Source organism: Chiloscyllium punctatum, chromosome 36 (genome assembly GCF_047496795.1).
Source record: "Chiloscyllium punctatum isolate Juve2018m chromosome 36, sChiPun1.3, whole genome shotgun sequence".
In the NCBI taxonomy this organism is placed as follows: Eukaryota; Metazoa; Chordata; class Chondrichthyes; order Orectolobiformes; family Hemiscylliidae; genus Chiloscyllium; species Chiloscyllium punctatum.
This window is the reverse complement of record NC_092774.1, coordinates 34,919,613-34,937,935: the sequence shown is the minus strand read 5'-3', so window position 1 is coordinate 34,937,935 and position 18,323 is coordinate 34,919,613. Positions and strand designations below refer to the sequence as shown.

General features: G+C 46.1%; 1 protein-coding gene across 7 annotated transcripts in view; it reads left to right on the top strand.

Annotated features, from left to right (window-relative positions):
* LOC140460371 (uncharacterized) overlaps window positions 1-18,323 on the top strand; it is a 78,383-nt gene that overhangs the window by 36,934 nt on the left and 23,126 nt on the right. For all 7 annotated transcript variants that reach the window (XR_011954039.1, XM_072554882.1, XM_072554881.1 and 4 more), the window contains one exon: window positions 15,424-16,195. The gene's annotated coding sequence lies outside the window, so the exon portion shown is untranslated. The remainder of the gene's footprint in view (window positions 1-15,423; window positions 16,196-18,323) is intronic.

Genomic DNA, 18,323 nt, shown 5'->3' with positions numbered 1-18,323 from the left:
TGCACGTAAGTCAATAGGGTGAATTTGCGGAATTATATTTGCAAATACATTATATTTTGCTCAATGCATGTAAGATTGTATAAATTCCTACTTTGGAAATAGAACCAGTCTGACTCAAGATGGGGATACTGACAGACTTGAACCTCACACCTTCCATGCATTGTCTGAGCTATCACTTCTTTTTATAAAATAGAGTCATAGAGTCTTAGAGGTGTAAAGCACTGAAACAGACCCTACGGTCCAATCTGTCTACGCCGACCAGACATCCCAACCCAATCTAATCCCACCTGCCAGCACCCAGCCCATATCCCTCCAAACCCTTCCTATTCATATACCTATCCAAATACCTCTTAAATGTTACAATTGTACCAGCCTCCACCACATCCTCTGGCAGCTCATTCCATACATGTACCACCCTCTGCGTGAAAAAAGTTGCCCCTCAGGTCTCTTTTGTATCTTTCCCTCTCAACCAAAAGGAATTCCCTCTAGTTCTGGACTCCCCGATCGCAGGGAAAATACTTTGTCTATTTATTCTATCTATGCCCCTCATAATTTTGTAAATGACTATAAGGTCACACCTCAGCCTCCAACGCTCCAGTCAAAACAGCCCCAGCCTGTTCAGCCTCTCCCTATAGCTCAAATCCTCCAACCCTGGCAACATTTTTGTAAATCTTTTCTGAACCCTTTCAAGTTTCACAACATCTTTCCGATAGGAAACCAGGAAGGAGACCAGAATTGCACGCAATATTCCAACAGTGTCCAAACCAATGTCCTGAACAGCTGCAACATGACCTCCCAACTCCTGTACTCAATACTCTGACCAATAAAGGAAAGCATACCAAACACCTTCTTCACTATCCTAATTACCTTAAGTTATCTCGAGGATATGACTTAAAAGAAGTTCTAGGATTTGCATATTAATGAACTGAAACCTGCAACCCATTCTAAAAGATGAAAGACTTAACAGCAATCTTGGTTTGTTCAATATATCATTTCAGTTGCATGACACTGATCTTTTGCTATAAATTCTGTGTCTTATGATCCTGCTCCACAGCTACCTGATGAAGGAGCAGTGGTTCGAAAGCTAGTGCTTCCAAATGAACCTGTTGGACTATATCCTGGTGTTATGTGATTTTTCACCTTGTTTCTCATGAACACAGCCACAACACTTCCTGCTGGTGCCAGTAAACATTACGATGTTGATGAAACGATGCAGTACTTGTAGAGATCTTAACAGTTTCTAACGATACTTGCTACTGATTCACTACTCCTTCTGATTCAAGACTTTGGCAACTTAGTGCTGGGAGCTGAGTGAGCAGCTTTAAAACAGAAGCCTGTTGGATTTTAAATCTTTCAATGTCTGAGTCCGAATTTAGGTAATCTTTATTGCGACCCAACTTTGTTACAGCTTCATGATCTCCCCAGCAAAAAACATTACAAAAAGTAGCTTTCCTTTTCTTCAACAGCTGAAGCTCAAAGCACACACACACACCCCTGACCTCCCCTGCCACCCCAGTTGCTTTACTATTGGTAAGCACTGAGGTGTCCCTTTGTAACTGAATCCTTGATACAGTCTTAACCCGGAGGAAGTAATGCCTCACTCAGCAATTTCAACCCATATACTGTATCCAAGTAAATTTCTCCCCATTCATTTTCCAGGGGCAGGGGTGGGGAAAGGGGTTTAATGTCGACCATATTGCAGAGAGTCTGGAGTCATGTGTAGGCCAGACTGGGTAAAGGATGCATCTGGGACGACTAAGTGAATCCTTTCCCACAACAGCAATTTACTTCCCTAAACAAACCACGAGTGAATCAGATGAAGATGCGTTCGCCCTGAAAATGGTTTCATCATCAGATTCTGAACTCCAGATTTCTGACTAAATTCCAACCTGCCGTGGTGGGATTGCAAACCCGGGAGCTCCCAGAGTTGAGTGGGTAATTCAGTTGACAATACCACTTGGTCATTGCTCTTTCAATACCAGTGATGGCACATGAACTCACTACTGCCTTTGGAAGTTGTCCCCCCAACCAAATCCCTTCCTGCAGTCAGGGCAGGAGAACAGCCTCTCCCAGTGTGGACCCACTGGTATGTCTGCAGGGTGGATGAACTCATGAACCCCTTCCTGCAGTGACAGTAGGTGAATGGCCTCTCCTCAGTGCGGACCCAAGAATATTTCAGCAGGCCAGGAGAATTGACGAATGTATTCCTGTACTTGGAGCAAGTGAATGGCTTCTCCCCGCTGTGAACATGCCAGTGCATCAGCTGGTTGCACAGCCAACTGAATCCCTTCCCACACACAGAGCAGAATGGCCTCTCCCCTGTGTGAATGCTTCAATGAGTCTCCAGCACTGACGGGGAAGGGTACCCTTTCCCACAGTTCCCACATTTCCACAGTTTCCCCATGGGGAGAGCTTTCCTTGTGTCGCTCTGGGTTTGAAATTACCAACAGAATGGGTACACAGTCTCTCTCCACCGTGAGGGGTGAGACTTTGATTCCCCAAACTGAGTAACTGGTTTCAAGCACTTTTCACAGTCAGTGCACTGAATCTCCCTCACTCGGGTGTCTCCGTATTCTTCCTGACAAAGTGTCCAAAATCTCTCAAGCAGAGAAAAGCAAACATTTCTTCTCAATTGGAATGGTTGCTGATATTCAAGTCCCAATGAATCAAGTGGCTCTGTCAGAAGTTGATGTATCATTTGCTTTCAGATTTCTTTCTATATGTCTTCCTGCAAAAATAAATTCACAAAATACGTGATCACAGACAGTACTGTTAAATGAACATAACATAGGTGACAATTCCTGTAGTTTGTCAGATGCCTGATCACATATTATCCAGGACACAGAAACCCGAAAACCCTCATGCAGCCAGATAGCCTTAAGTGTGTATTGAGGAAATCTTCATTTCGGTGACAAAACCCTGGAACAAGCTGCCTACAAAGGCGCTGGAAATGGAGCTGAATCAAGGACAATGAAAATGAAATGTCAAGGCTCCTTGAGAAAAACAAACCAGTAAAGTTGCTGAATGACTTTCTGCTGTCCTATTCAATAAAAAAAGATGACAAGAAATACAGAATATAACTTCAGTGCTAGATTAGAATGTGAAAAATAATAGCCACAAAGCTTTTATAACAGCGAATAATATCAGATATACACCATATGAAGCAACATGTGTCTACATTTTATATCAACGTGCCAATCCCTTAGATGCTGCTCCATCCCATGAGTAACTACCCTTTCAATTCTGAACACGTGGAAAGAAGCAATCTTTTTCCACAATGCAAGTTGTATTTAAATAAATGTGTCAAACTGAGGGGAAAAGAATTAATATACCGTTAAGAAGAACAGAGAGCATCTGACACCTTTGCAGACTCTGCTCCCTCCCTCGATTCACTTCAGTTCCTACAAGTGAATAGTGTTTCCTCCCTCTCTCTCTCCGTCCCAGGATGAGGAATGGAAAGGGTGAAGATATTACTTTGCTCCCACGATTTCTCCATGATGTGAGAATCCTTGTCTCTCTCCAGCTTTGACAATCGGTTGAAAGACCACTCATGTATGGAACCCCATTACTGCTGCGAATGGTGTGTTGGTATTTCAGGCTGTGTACCCGCTTAAAGCTCTTCCCACAGTAAGTTCTTTGGAACACTCTCACTCAGGTATGCATACCTCAGTCTCACTGATGTTTGAAACCTTGTGAAGCAGACAGGACAGGAGAGAAATAAAAACATTCTACTAGATTCAAAGGCCGATGATATTCCTGTGCCAATGAATTGATTGTCTCTATCAGATCTTGTTTTGAGATTTCTGGCTGTAAATCCTCCCTTTCTCGTATCCTGTAAAAGGAGATTACAGAAGACATTGCTGTCTAGACAGTATAGAAATTCAAAGCAGACAATTCTGGTTTCTGTGGAACATTCTTTCTTTTCTCCTTCCCTCAAAAATGTGAATCTTAATGCTACAGTCACCCTCCATTCTTACTCTGCTGTAGCTATTATCACCCTCATTCCCGTTCTCCTAAAAATGCTGAAAAATGTTGACTGACAGTTCTATTCTTGCCTTCTCCCGTCCTGGACACAGGCTACAAGAGACTGGGCCAGGAGTGGGCCATTCAGCTCATGGGGCTTGCTCCGTAATTCCACAAGATCATGTCTGTGCTGCTGTCCTTAACTCCATTTCCTGCCTGCTGTCTATAACCTTTCAAATACCTGTCACTCAAAATTACGTTCAATTCAGCCTTGAAGACATTCCATTGGCCAGAATCCATTATTCTCTGTGGGGAAGCATTACACAAATTAACGAGAGAATAAATTCATAATTTCTGCCTGATATTGGGAGAGCCCTGATTTGTAATCTGTGTAAGTGAGCTCTAGACTTTCTCACTAGGAAGGATTTTATCAGAAGCTGTGTTGATGAGAACCCTCAGAGTTTTATTGATTTAAAATGACGTCACCCCTCATTTCTCTCAAAGCCAGTGACTGCTTACCCACTGGTACCCCTCCAATGACACACTTATTCATTTGGCTGAACTCATTCTCATCCTCAATAATTTCTCCTTTCAATCCTCCCACTTCTGCTAGACCACAGGGGTAGCCATGAGCACAGGCGTGGGCACCAGCTATGCCTGTCTCTTCATCAGGTAGATAGAAAAGTCAGTCTTCCGCAGCTACACCGGGACCATTCCCCACCTTTTCCTCCGTTACATTGATGGCTGTATCGGTGCCACCTTGTGCTCCCACGAGGAGGTTGAACTCTTCATCAATTTCACCAACACATTACACCTTGACCTTTAGGTCACCTGGACCATTTCAGACACTTCCCTCCCTTTCCTGGACCTCTCCCTCTAACAGTGACCGATGCAACACGGACATCTTCGACAAACCCACCGACTTCCACAGCGACCTGAACTACAGCTTCTCCCATCCTGCCTCGTGTAAAAACGCTATCCCTGATTCCCAATTCTTCCGCCTCCACCACATCTGCTCCCAGGAGGACCAGTTCCACCACAGAACACATCAGATGGCCTCTTTCTTCAAAGACCACAATTTCCACTCCAATATGGTCGATGATGGCCTCCAAGCGCATCTAATCTGCTCCCCAACCCAACCCACTCTCCAATCTTGGCAATTTCCCTCACCACTGCAAGAATTGGAAAACCTGCGCACACAGCTCCCCTCTTACCTCTGTCCAATGCCCTAAAGGAGCCTTCTACGTCCATCATAGATTCACCTGCACTTCCCCACACATCATTTACTGTCTCTATTGCTGCTGATGCGGTCTCCACTACCTTGGGGAGACAGGACAACTACTTGCAGAACACTTCAGAGAACATATTCAGGACAGATGCACAAAGCAACCCCACTGCCCAGTGCCTGAATGCTTTAACTCCTCCTCCCATTTCGCCAAGGACATGCAGGTCCTGGGACTCCTCAATCGTCAAAACCTAACCACCCGACGCCTGGAGGAAGAACGCCTCATCTTCCACCTTGGGACCCTTCAACCAGACGGGACTGGCGTGGATTTCACCAGTTTCTTCATTTGCCCTTTCCCCACTTTATCCCAGATCCAATCTTCTAACTCAGCACCGCCCTCATGACCTGTCCATCTTCCTTCCCACTTATCCGCTCCAAACTCCTCTCTGACCTATCGCCATTATCCCACCTTCACTACCTGTCACACTCTCAGCCACCTTCCCCCACCCACCCCCATCTCCACCCCCCTCTCATTTATTTCTCTACCCCCTTGGCTCACAAGCCTCATTCCTGAAACACCAATTCTCCTGCTCCTCAGATGCAGCCTGACCTGCTGTGCTTTATCAGCACCGCACTCTCAGCACTGCGGCTCTGATTGGCTCCTCCAAGAATTCTCTGCCATGATTCTGTACGTCACAACGCAGAAGCAGCCCTGTCAGTTTCAGAGTGAAACTCTGTACCTCTGCGCGACATCGGGGAGAAAAACAACGTTTCTCCTTTCCCATTCCTCGTCCTGGGAGAGAAAGAAAGGTGGCGGGGGGTGGGGTGGGGGTGGCGAAAAACCACTGTTCACTTGTAGCAACTGGAGGCCGAGGCTGTGAATCCAAGGGTAGGAATTTCAGATTCTCTCTCTCCAGGCTTTCAGATCCTCATGGCACTTATCAGTATTGGAACTTAAAAAGGGACACAGATCTCTCTGGTGTTACTGAAGCATTTAATGCACTATTCGTGGTTCTCTAAGATTAGATAATAATTATTTGTTGTAATATTGTGTTTTAGATATGTCAATATACTTCCAATTATACTGTTATTGAAGGGGACAGGAAGTGAGTATTGGACGGAGAGTCACAACGATGTACAGCACGGAAATAGTCCAACACATTCAGTCCAACACATTCATGCCCAGCAGCTATCCTGGACAAATCTAGTCCCATTTGTCAGCGTTTGACCCATATCCCTTTAAACCCTTCCTATGTATGTCCCCATCCAGACGTCTTTTAAGTGCAGTAATTTTACTAGCGTTTAGCAAATCCGCTGGCAGCACACACCACCCTCTGTGTGAAAAGGTTACCTCTTTATGCCCCTTTTAAATCTTTTCCCTCTCACCTGAAACTTCTGCCCTTGGACAGTTTTGGACACCCCACTCTGGGAAAATACCTTGTCTAATTCCCCTACCCATGTCACTCATGATTTTATAAACCTCTATTAGGTCACCCTTCAGCCTCTGATACTCCAGAAAAGCAGCCACAGCCCATTCCGCCTCTCTCCATAACTCAAACACTCCAACCCTGGCAAGATCCTTGTGAATCTTTTCTGAGTTGTTTTAAGTTTAAAACCCTTCCTAAATCAGGGAGAGCCGAACTGAACACAGTATTCCACAAGTGGCCTGACCAATTTGGGATATCTGATCGGCATGGACATGTTGGAATTGAAAGGCCTGTTTCTGTGCTGTCGAGCTCTGTGACTCTATCATAGGGATGTTACCCAAGTCCACATTCCCTTCTCCATCCTGCCACCTGTTGTGTGGCTCAGACCCTGGAAACCTCAGTTGGTAACGAAAACCTGACAATGTCAAAAACGTCTTGGCATTTCTCACAAAAGCCACCAGGATTGTAAGCTTCCGTCAGAAACATTATTTTCCTATTTGTGCAACCTGAAACAATGGATGAGAATTCCCTGTTTCACATGCGTGGTCTTCTCCTGTTCCCTGTATCCGATGTTGAGGAGGGCAATGCTTGTCACGGGCCGCACGTGTGTCAGAGAAATGTTTCAAAACAAAATGGTTGAATTATATGCCAGTGGAGAGAGTTGTTCATGTTCCCCGCATTAATGTAACTGACACCTCTCACCCCAAGAGTTTCAGAGAGAGAGAGGGAGAGAGAGCAGAAGAGCGAATGGACTCTTACCCTCCCCCAACCCTACATTCCCCCACCACCCTCCCCCCAGAACAACGTGCAAGTAGAAATAAAATGGTTTAATTATCCGCCAGTGGAGATAGTCCAGTTCCTGGGGATGAGACAAACATCAGCCCCCCCCCGGGGACAGAATGACAAGCAGATATTCTGGAAAGGCTTTGCTGCTTGCAATTCTTGCAGCAATGTGGAATGTACTTCACACTGAGCAAGTTTCAGCTGGCTCAGAGTCTCCAATGTTCATTGCTGTGTTTGCCGCCAGCTCAGAGAAAGAACAATATGAAGGACGGAGGAGTGATTAACGATCCTCGTGAGAGGGCGAATAACTGTTAATGGAGACTGTTAGTGGCTAACAATAAGTCGTGTGTCATAGCAGACGAGGTGATAAACAGGAGTCTTTTGTGTGGTAGGGGTGAAGGACATGGGGGAGTTCAGGCCCTATAGTTATAGAACTCGATATTGAAGACCGGAGGGCTGTAAGGTCTCCAAGTGGAAAATGAGATGTTGTTCTTTCATCTGGAGCTAGAACACTGCTGCAAGCCTGAGACAGGGATGTTGGCCAGGGAACAGGGTGATGTGTTAAAGTGGCAGGCAACCGCAAGGTCAGGGCCTTTAGTTTCTGCGGGCAGAAGCGGGATGTTCTGCGAAGCAGTCACCCAGTTTATGCTTCATGCTACGTTGGGGAAACGACACTGTGAGCAGCGAATGCGGTGGAATGAAATAGCAGCAGGGAGACTGGGTGAGAAGCAGCTGTTCGGGAAAGTCTTTGCCGCTTGCAATTCTGAGAGCAATCTCAAATGTATTTCATACTGAGCATGTCTCAGGTCGCTCAAGAGGTGTGGGGCATTACCTGCGTGCGTGCTTTCTGGCTGGTTGGTCTAGGCGTATGATTCTCGCTTTGGGTCTGTTACCGCGCTGATTTGCGAGAGGTCCCGGGTTCAAATCCCGGACGAGCCCGCGTTTTTTAACTTGACTTGTGCAAAATTGCCTGATTAACTTTCTCAAAAAGCACCTTCGTGAAACCAGCGTGGGCTGCCTGGAGTACGAATGAGGCAGAAAACAGAGAAATGAAATGGTTGGAGATCGTGTTCAACAAGCTACTTGGATGCTGCCTGAACTGCTGTGCTCTTCCAGCACCACTAATCCAGAATCTGGTTTCCAGCATCTGCAGTCATTGTTTTTACCATAGTGCTCAACAGGTTGACGTGAGTGGTGCGGTGTTTGAGGAATGTCAGCAATCAAGGTAGATTGGAAAATTGGGACAGCTCTCCTCGGAGAACCGAACTTTTCCAAGTCATGAGGGACCTAGAAACAGGAAATAATGTTGTGAAAATGCTCCCACGCCTGAAAGGATCCATAACGATTCGGCAGAATTTTAAGTCACGAGGAAAAGAAGTAAAAGTGACATTAGGAAGAACGTTTTCGTACAGGGAGTGGTGAGGGTCAGTAAGACATTGACAAAGAGGAAGATTCAATGGACCCAAAAGGGAATTCGGTGGTCACGTTCAGATGTGCAGATTTACGCTGAGAAGGCGAGAGAATGAAACGACTAGAGTCACACGTTTAGATTAGATTAGATTAGATTACTTACAATGTGGAAACAGGCCCTTCGGCCCAACAAGTCCACACCGCCCCGCCGAAGCGTAACCCACCCATACCCCTACATCTACATCTACCCCTTACCTAACACTACGGGCAATTTAGCATGGCCAATTCACCTGACCTGCACATCGTTGGACTGTGGGAGGAAACCGGAGCACCCGGAGGAAACCCACGCAGACACGGGGAGAACGTGCAAACTCCACACAGTCAGTCGCCTGAGGCGGGAATTGAACCCGGGTCTCCGGCGCTGCGAGGCAGCAGTGCTAACCACTGTGCCACCGTACTTAAGTGTAGAACCAGCAGAGCGAAGGTGGGCCGCAGAGCCTCCGTCTGCGCTGTGACACATGTTGTGATTCAGTGTGAAATCACAGTTCGACCGACAGAATGTGGGAATTTAGAAAAAAGTTTATATTGACACAGCCTCCATACGTCTGCGAAACAGCATATCACACGACAGCAGCGGAGGTCTTTGACATCAGGCTCGAAGGTGCCTGCCGCGTGCCAGACAAAAACCTGAAGTGTTCTGTGCAACGAGAAAATGTTTCAATTATCCACCAGTGGAGAGAGCCCGGTCCCTGGGGACGGGACAAACAGCAGTGTCCTGGGAGCAGGGAGACAAATTGAGAAGCAGATGGTCTTGAAACTCTTTGCTGCTTGCAATTCTGGGAGCAATGTGCAATGTATTCCGTACTGAGCAATTTCAGCTGTTTCAGGAGTTCACTGCGCCCATGGCAGGTTGTTCATTGTTCTCGGGATATGATTCCACCTTTGGGTCTTCGAGCATAAGCAGACGTGGGAGAGTTACCGGGTATCAATCCCAGACGAGCCTTCATTTTTTAAATTGACTTGGTCAATTTTCTCGAAAAGCCGGTTCATTAAATGAGATCGGACTGCCTGGATTAGTGATGGAGTAGAACTACCATTGCAGCGAACAGGTGAACGGAAACACTCGCTCAAAATGACAACAAGTATTGCAGATTGTTCGACCGCGCAGTCTGACTCTGAATGAATCCTCCAGCTGCATTTTTGCTCAATTCTGAGGGTGATACTTCAGGAAGCGGGGAAGTGAAGTGATTGCAGTCAGCGCTGAACAGGTTGAAGTGAATGGTACCGTCCTGAGGAATGTCAGCAATGAAGGGAGATTGGAAAGTTGGGACAGTTCTCTTTGGAGAACAGAGGGCTGAAAGCTGGTCTGATTGAAGTTTTCCACGTCATGAGGGGGTCCAGACAGAGAAAATAATGCAGTGAAAATGCTCCCAGGCCTGAAAGGATCGAGAACGATTTGGCAGAGATTTCAACTCATCAGGAAAAGATGATGTTGTAAAAGTACCCACACCGTGCTGTCACCAACTGAACGAAGCGGCAGTTTGCGATTTACTTCTCACATTGCGGGGAGCTGAGCATTTACCCAAACAATGGGCAAACCACCTCCCTGACACAGTGTTCACAAATCAAACTGACAGCAAAGCTTCACGCGTGTGATCGAAAGTTTCCACAAAGAAGCCTTGACTCAGCAGATACCCAGAGTGAGCGCACGCCTTGGTTGATTTGGAATAGACGAAGTTGACTTCAGTAAGCCTGATGTGACTTGATCACGCAACCTTCCGATCTGGAGTACAAACGCGCTTACGCTACGCCACAACCTGACAAGGGCCCACGTACTTCTATTCACGGTTAAGGGAAGTGATCGCACTGCAATGATTTTACGTTCTGAGTAACAACGGAGATCAACAGTTCATGTCTGTTCTGTCTCTCCCCCGTCTCCTTCTGTCTCTCGAAACAATTTCCAACTCTACCTCAACAAAAAGCTGAAAGAACGGCGGACGCTGTATATCAGAAACAAAAAAACAGGAGTTGCCGGTGACCCTTATATAGAACTGATGGTGATTGGGAAAATGTCGGTTTATTTGCGAAAAATGTTGTGGGAGGAAGGCGGATGCAGTAAATGATAGATCAGGACAGAGCCCAAAGCGAGGGAAGAACTGTTGGACAGGAAAGGGAGATGATAACAATCTGCGTGGGAGGGTGAATAACTGTTATTGGGGACTGTTCGTGGCTAAGAAAGGTCGTGTGTAATGACAGACTATGTGATAACAAGGTTAAAACAATGACTGCAGATGCTGGAAACCTGTATTCCTGATGAAGGGCTTTTGCCTGAAACGTTGATTTTACTGCTCCTCGGATGCTGCCTGAACTGCTGTGCTTTTCCAGCACCACTAATCCAGTATGTGATAACAAGGCTTGGTGTGTGTGGAGGGAACGAGGATACTATGGAGTTCAGGCCCTAGAATTATTGAATTCGATCTTGGGACCGGGGGGATGTCTGGTCCCCAAGTGCAATACTCGGTGCTCTTCGTTCTGCTAGTGCTGAGCTTCGCTGGAACACTACAGCAAACCTGAGACAGAGATGTTGGCCAGGGAACAGGGTGGGGTGTGGAATTGGCAGGCAACTGGAAGCTCAGGGTCTTTTTTGCGGGCAGAACGTAGATGTTCTGTGCAGCAGTCACCCAGTTTATGCTTCGTTGTCCCCAATGTAGATGAGGCCACATTGTGAGCAGCAAATGCAGTAGACTGGGTTGTGGGTAGTGCAGGTAAAGTGCTGCTTCACCTGGAAGGTAAGTTTGGGCCCTTGGATAGTGAGGAGGAAGCAGGTAAATGGGCTGGTGTCACACATTCGGCAGTTGCAGGGGAAAGTGCCGTTAGACTATTGGGGTGGGAATGGGGGTAGGGTTGTTGGGAATGAAGGAAGAGTGGACCCAAGGTATAACTCCTGCCCATTTACCTATCTGCCAAATAGAGGAATTTGTTAAGTGTGTACAAGGAAATTTTCTAATTCACAGTGTGGATGTACATACTGGAGAGGTTGCAAAACTGAAGAGCCAACAACCACAATTCTATTAACATTAGAATAGTGATTGAAAATAATATATCAGAGCTATAAGTTGAAGTCCTAAATTGGAGGAAGATTCAGGTATTAGGCAAGATCTTTTAAAAGCTGATTGGGGGCAGATGTTCGCAGGTTGCTGGAAAATGGGAAGCCTTCAGATATGAGATAACAAGAGTCTAGACACAGTATATTCCAGTTAGAGTGAAAGGAAAGGCTAGTAGGTGTAGGGAATGCTGGATGACTGGAGAAAATGAGATTTTGGTTAAGAAAAACAAGGAAGCATATGTCAGGTACAGACAGAGTGATCGAGTGAATCCTTAGAGTATAAAGGCAGTACGAGCATACTTGAGAGGGAAATCATGAGGGCAAAAAGGGGACATGAGATAGCTTTGGAAAATAGAATTCAGGAGAATCCAAAGGGTTTTTATAAATACATTAAGGACAAAAGGGTAGCAAGGGAGAGAATATGGCCCCTCAAAGATCAGCAAGGCGGATTACGTGTGGAGCTGGAGTAGATGGACGAGATGCTGAACGGATATTTTGCGTCAGCTTTTCCTGGGGAGAAGGGCATGGAAGATATAGACTGTGTGGAAATAGATGGTGACATGTTGGAAAATGTCCACATTACAGAGGAGGAGGTGAAGGATGTCTTGAAATGCATAAAAGTGGATACATCCCCAGTACCTTATCAGGTGTACCCTAGAACTCTGTGGAAAGCTACGGAAAGCATTGTTAGGCCTCTTGCTGAGATATTTGTATCATAAATAGTCACAGGTGAGGTGTCGGAGGACTGGAGGGTGGGTAACTTGGTGCCACTATTTAAGAAAGTGGTAAGGAAAAGCCAGGGAATGAAAGACCAGTTAGCCTAACATTCGTGGGAGTCAAGTTGTTGGAGAGAATCCTGGGAGATAAGATTTACATGCATTTGGAAAAGAAAGAATTGATTAGCGATAGTCAGCACGGCTTTGTGCGTGGGAAATCATGTCTCACGAACTTGATTGAGTTTTCTGAAGAAGGAGTTTGATTCAGATAAATGCGCGGTGCTGCATTTTGGGAAAGCAAATCTTAGCAGGACTTATACACTTAATGGTAAGGTCCGAGGGAGAGTTGCTGAACAGAGACCTTGGAGTGCAGGTTCATAGCTCCTTGAAAGTGGAGTCACAGGTAGATAGGATAGTGAAGAAGGCGTTTGGTATGCTTTCGTTTATTGGCCAGAGTATTGAGTATAGGAGCTGGGTGGTCATGTTGCGGCTGTACAGGACATTGGTTAGGCCACTGTTGGAATATTGCGTGCAATTCTAGTCTCCTTCCTATCGGAAAGATGTTGTGAAACTTGAAAGTGTTCAGAAAAGATTTACAAGAATGTTGGAGGATTTGAGCTATAGGGAGAGGCTGAACAGGCTGGGGCTGTTTTCTCTGGAGCGTCGGAGGCTGAGGGGTGACCTTATAGAGGTTAACATAATTATGAGGGCCATGGATAGGGTAAATGGACAAAATATTTCCCTGGGAGGGTGGAGTCCAGAACTAGAAGGCATAGGTTTAGGGTGAGAGGGGAAAGATATAAAAGGGACCTAAGGGGCAACTTTTGCATGTAGAGCTTGGTTCGTGTATGGAATGAGCTGCCAGAGGAAGTGGTGGAGGCTGGTACAATTGCAACATTTAAAAGGCATTTGGATGGGTATATGAGTAGGAATGGTTTGGAGGGATATTGGCCAGGTGCTGGCAGGTGGGCCTAGATTGGGTTGGGATATCTGGTCGGCATGGATGGGCTGGACCAAAGGGTCTGTTTCCGTGCTCTACATCTCTATGACTCTCCGTAAGAAAGTGGATTGATGAAGGCAGAGTGGTGGACGTGATCTGTATGGACTTCAGCAAGGCCGTCAACAAGGTTCCTTATGGGAGACGGGTGGGAAAGTTTTGATCTCGTGGAATACAGGGAGAACTATCCATTTGGATACAGAACTGGCTCGAAGGCAGAAGACAGAGGGTGGTGATGGAGTGTTGCTTTTCAGACTGGAGGCCTGTGACCAATAGTGAGTAACAAGGATCAGTGCTGGGTCCACTACTTTTTGTCACTTATACAAATGATTTGGATATAAACATGGAGGTATAGTTAGCAAGTTTGTAGATGACACCAAAATTGGAGGTGTAGTGGACGCAAAGAAGATTAACTCAGATTACAATGGGACTTTGATCAGATGGGCCAATGGGCAGAGGAGTGGCAGATGGAGGTTAATTTAGGTTAAAGTGGGGTGCTGTATTTTGGAAAAGCAAATCAGAACAGGGCTTTTGTACTTGATGGTAAGGTCCTCGGGAGTGTTGCTGAACAAAGAGACCGTGGAGTGCAGGTTGATAGCTCCTTAAAAGTAGAATCGCATGCAGATAGGATAGTGAAGTAGGCGTTTGTTCTGCTTTGCTTTATTGTTCAGAGCATCGAGTAAAGTCATTGAGAGCTCATGTTGCCACTGTTCAGTACATTGGTCATGCCACTTTTGGAATATTGCATGTAATTTTGGTCTGCTTCCTATCGGAAAGATGTTGTGAAACTGGAAAGTTTTCAGAAAAGATTTACAAGGATGTTGCCAGGGTTGGAGGATTTGGCCTAAATGGCCTACTCCTCCTGTTACTATGAATCTGTAACCCTGCATTCCCCATGGTAGGAGGGTTCCCATGGCACAGAGGAGGTTTTCTCATCTAAAATTAAACCCCTTGCTTTGCTTGAACTCAAACTGCTTGACTTGGAGGAGAATGGGAGTTTGCAAAGTGTCCTCCGCTCCACACGTGCCTCAACTGAGGCACAGCTGCTCGGCCCGCCCTCCATTGTTAACATCACAACGGCGATGCAGACCTGTCAGTTTCAGAGTGAAACTTCCTCCCTGTGGGCAACATCTGGGAGCAAAGCAATGTCACCTGCTTTCCATTCCCCATCCTCCGCAAGTGGGGCAGGGGGAGGTGGGGTGTATTTTCCTCGTGTATTTCCTCAGTTTGGCACGTTTACAGTTTTCACCCTGGAAAAGGTTGCTTCTTTCCTCATGTTCACAATTAAAAGGCGAGTTTCTCATGGAACTGAGCAACATTTAATGGATTGGCACGTTGATATAAAATGTAGACGTATGTTGCTTCATTTGGTGTATGTCTGATATTGTTGGCTGTTGTAAAAGTTTCTTTGCAATTATTATTCACCTTCTTATGTAGTAATGGGGTCACGTCCTTTTTTTGTCATCATTTTTTATTTAATCCGACAGCAGGAAGTCATTCAGTAACTTTACTGGCTTTCTTTTCTCAAGCAGCCTTGACATTTCATTTTCATATCCTTGATTCAGCTCCATTTCCAGCACCTTTTTAGGCAGTTTTTTTTACATGTTATTGTCGCCGAAATGAAGTTTTCCTCAATACACAGCTAAGGCTATCTGACTGCATGAGAGTATTCAGATTTCTCTGTGTTGGGTAATATGTGATCAGCAGGCATCTGGCAATCTACAGGAATTGCCACCTTTGTTATGTTCATTCAGCTGTACTGACAGTGATCACTTATTTTGTGTTTTTTTTTGCAGGAAGATGTGCAGAAAGAAATCTGAAAGCAAATGATGCATCAACTTCTGACAGAGCCATTTGATTCATTGGGACTTGAATATCAGCAGCCATTCCAATCAAGAAGAAATGTTTCCTTTTGTTTGCTTGAGAGATTTTGGACACTGGTGCGGCAGGAAGAATACTGAGACACCGAGTGAGGGAGATTCAGTGTGCTGACTGTGAAAAGTGCTTCACACCATTTACTCAGATTGGGGAATTAAAATCACACCCCTCGCGGTGGGAAAGACTATGTCCCCGCTCTGTTTGTAATTTCAAACCCAGAGCAACACGAGGAAAGCTCCCCCAATGGGGAAACTGTGGAAATGTGGGGACTGAGGGAAAGGATTCCCTTCCCAATCTCTGCTGGAAACCCACAGACGTATTCACAGCGGGGAGAGGCCATTCACCTGCTCGGTGTGCAGGAAGGGCTTCAGTCGGATCAGCCATCTGCAGACGCACCAGTGGGTCCACAAGGGAGAGAAGCCATTTATGTGCTCACACCTTAGAGAGGCCATTCACCTGCTGTCAGTGCCGGAATGGCTTCACCTGTTCCTCTCACTTGCGGTGGCACCAGCGAGTTCAGGTGCCATCGCAGTGGGTTTGAGGGAGTGATGGCCGAGTGCCAATCGCTTATGCCACGAAACGGCGATTCTCCTGCCCCTTGGATGCTGCCGGACCTTCTGTGCTTTTCCAGCACCACACTCAAGTGTGATATCCAACATCTGCAGTTCTCACTTTCTCCTCGAGGGCAAGGTGGGACTTGTCTTTTATTCACTCATTCACTCCTTATAGACTGTCCTTTGTTGTGCAAATACATCAATGCAAGTTTCAGAAAGATTCCTGCAGCTTTTTAAAAATAAATTAACATTCTTCCGCACTTTAACAAAGCTTCTGAATATATGATTTGAGTTATTCTCAATTTTAAAAATCAGCTATTTCTCACATTCCCTGTTTCCCAGGTAGAGTCATCACCAACTATTCTCGCTCTCTCCTTAGAAGGGCTTCATACAGCGATCAAAGAGGGCTGAGGCAGGAGAAAGGATTGGGGGGGGGCGGTCGCTGGTGGTGGTGGAGAAGGGAGAGAAATGGACAGGGGGTCAGACTGGGGCTCAGAGGGTTGGGGGATAGAATAGGGGGTGCAGTGTGAGGAGTGAGAATGGGCAGGGGGCAGTGGGTGGGGAGAACATGGACAGGGGTGCAGAATGTGAAGAGAGGTACAGCGCTGACAGGGTGTCAGTGTCCCACGAAGTGGAACGCACTCCTCCCACAGCAGACTTGGGGCAATCATTTCTCAATATACACGTGGCTAAAGCAGCGGAACCATATCATCCCAAAAGGCCATTCACACCGACCTTCCCAACAGCGTCCCACCCAGACCCACTCGATTACGCTGCAACCCTATAGTTCCCCATGGCTATTTCCTGATGAAGGGTTTTGCCCGAAACGTCGATTCTCCTGCTCCTCGGATGCTGTGCTTTTCCAGCACCACACTCTTGACCTTAATCTCCAGCATCTGCAGTCCTCACTTTCGCCCTGTAAGGGATGAATGTTCTACTCCTAGTCTTTTAAATCTTTTAAAATCTTTCCCCCTCGCCCTAAACCTTTATGCCCCAGTTTTGGAATACCTCTACCCTGGGGAAAAGACGGAAACGTTGAGCAGCCAGACAAAATGCAAAAGGAATAACATGTCAAGACACAGGGAAAAAAAACATTTCGACAAAAAATTGCTTTGGTATTTTTCTCTCGTATTCGCATTTGGACACTTAAAATTTGTCATGATCTGGAGGTGCCCGTGTTGGACTGGGGTGTACGAAGTTAAAAATCACACAACACCAGGTTACAGTCGAATAGGCTTCTTTGGAAGCACTAACTTTCGGAGCGCTGCTCCTTCATCAGGTGGTTGTGGAGTATAAGATCATAAATTCTGTGTTACGATGTTATACTCCACAACCACGTGATGAAGGAGCAGCGCTCCAAAAACCCGTGCTTCTCAATAAGTCTGTTGGACTATAACCAGAGGTTTTGTGATTTTTAACAGTTTGCAACAAATTCCTGCATACTGAGCATGCTCCGCGGTGTCAGCAAGCAATGCACATGACTGCTGGTGTCAGCAAAGCACTGCGCACACTTGGTTCGCCGTAGAAACGGCGCGTGAGCTCCTTTCCATGGACCATTGGAGGACCGGAAGAAGTCTGGTCCTCCTGCCAATCAGAGCCGGCCATTGTCGAAATGCGGAGGTTGGACCGTGAGCTCTGAAGATGCTGCTGCTCTTTTCTCTCTGAATGAGGATTAAATGTCACCCCAGACTGTAACTTCCTTCCTCTGTCTAACATTTGTGAATACAGCAGTCTTTTTCTCACCACTTTTTTTTTCATTCTGGGGTTGATTGTTGACTTGCAGCAACTGAAAGATTGAATCAAGGAAAAGTTGATCCAGGTCTGTATCTCAATTTGCAAACACATGGCAAATGCAGTATCACAATGTGAAGTTCTAGTCTTTGCAGTGAAAAAAACGCAGAGAGGAGGCGCATTGTTTGGATGGTGATATGTTGAGATGTGGCGAAAGTGAGATGCTGGAGGTCAGAGTTGAAAAGTGTAGCACTGGAAAAGCACAGCAGGCCAAGCAGCAACTGAGGAGGAGGCGAGTCGACATTTCAGGCATGAGCCTACATCAGGAAAGATGTGTGGATGGACAAAGGGGCCTCAGTACCCTTCGAAACCAGTCAGTGCCAGTTGTCAGACAGGTGCAGCAAGCAATGAGCAAAGCAAGTGGTATATCAGCAAGAGGAATTGAGTTCAGAAGTGGGAGGTCTTCCTGCAGTTAGATCGGTCATGGAGTGTATTCCAGGCTGAGTTCACTTGACTTTGAAGAACAAATGAGT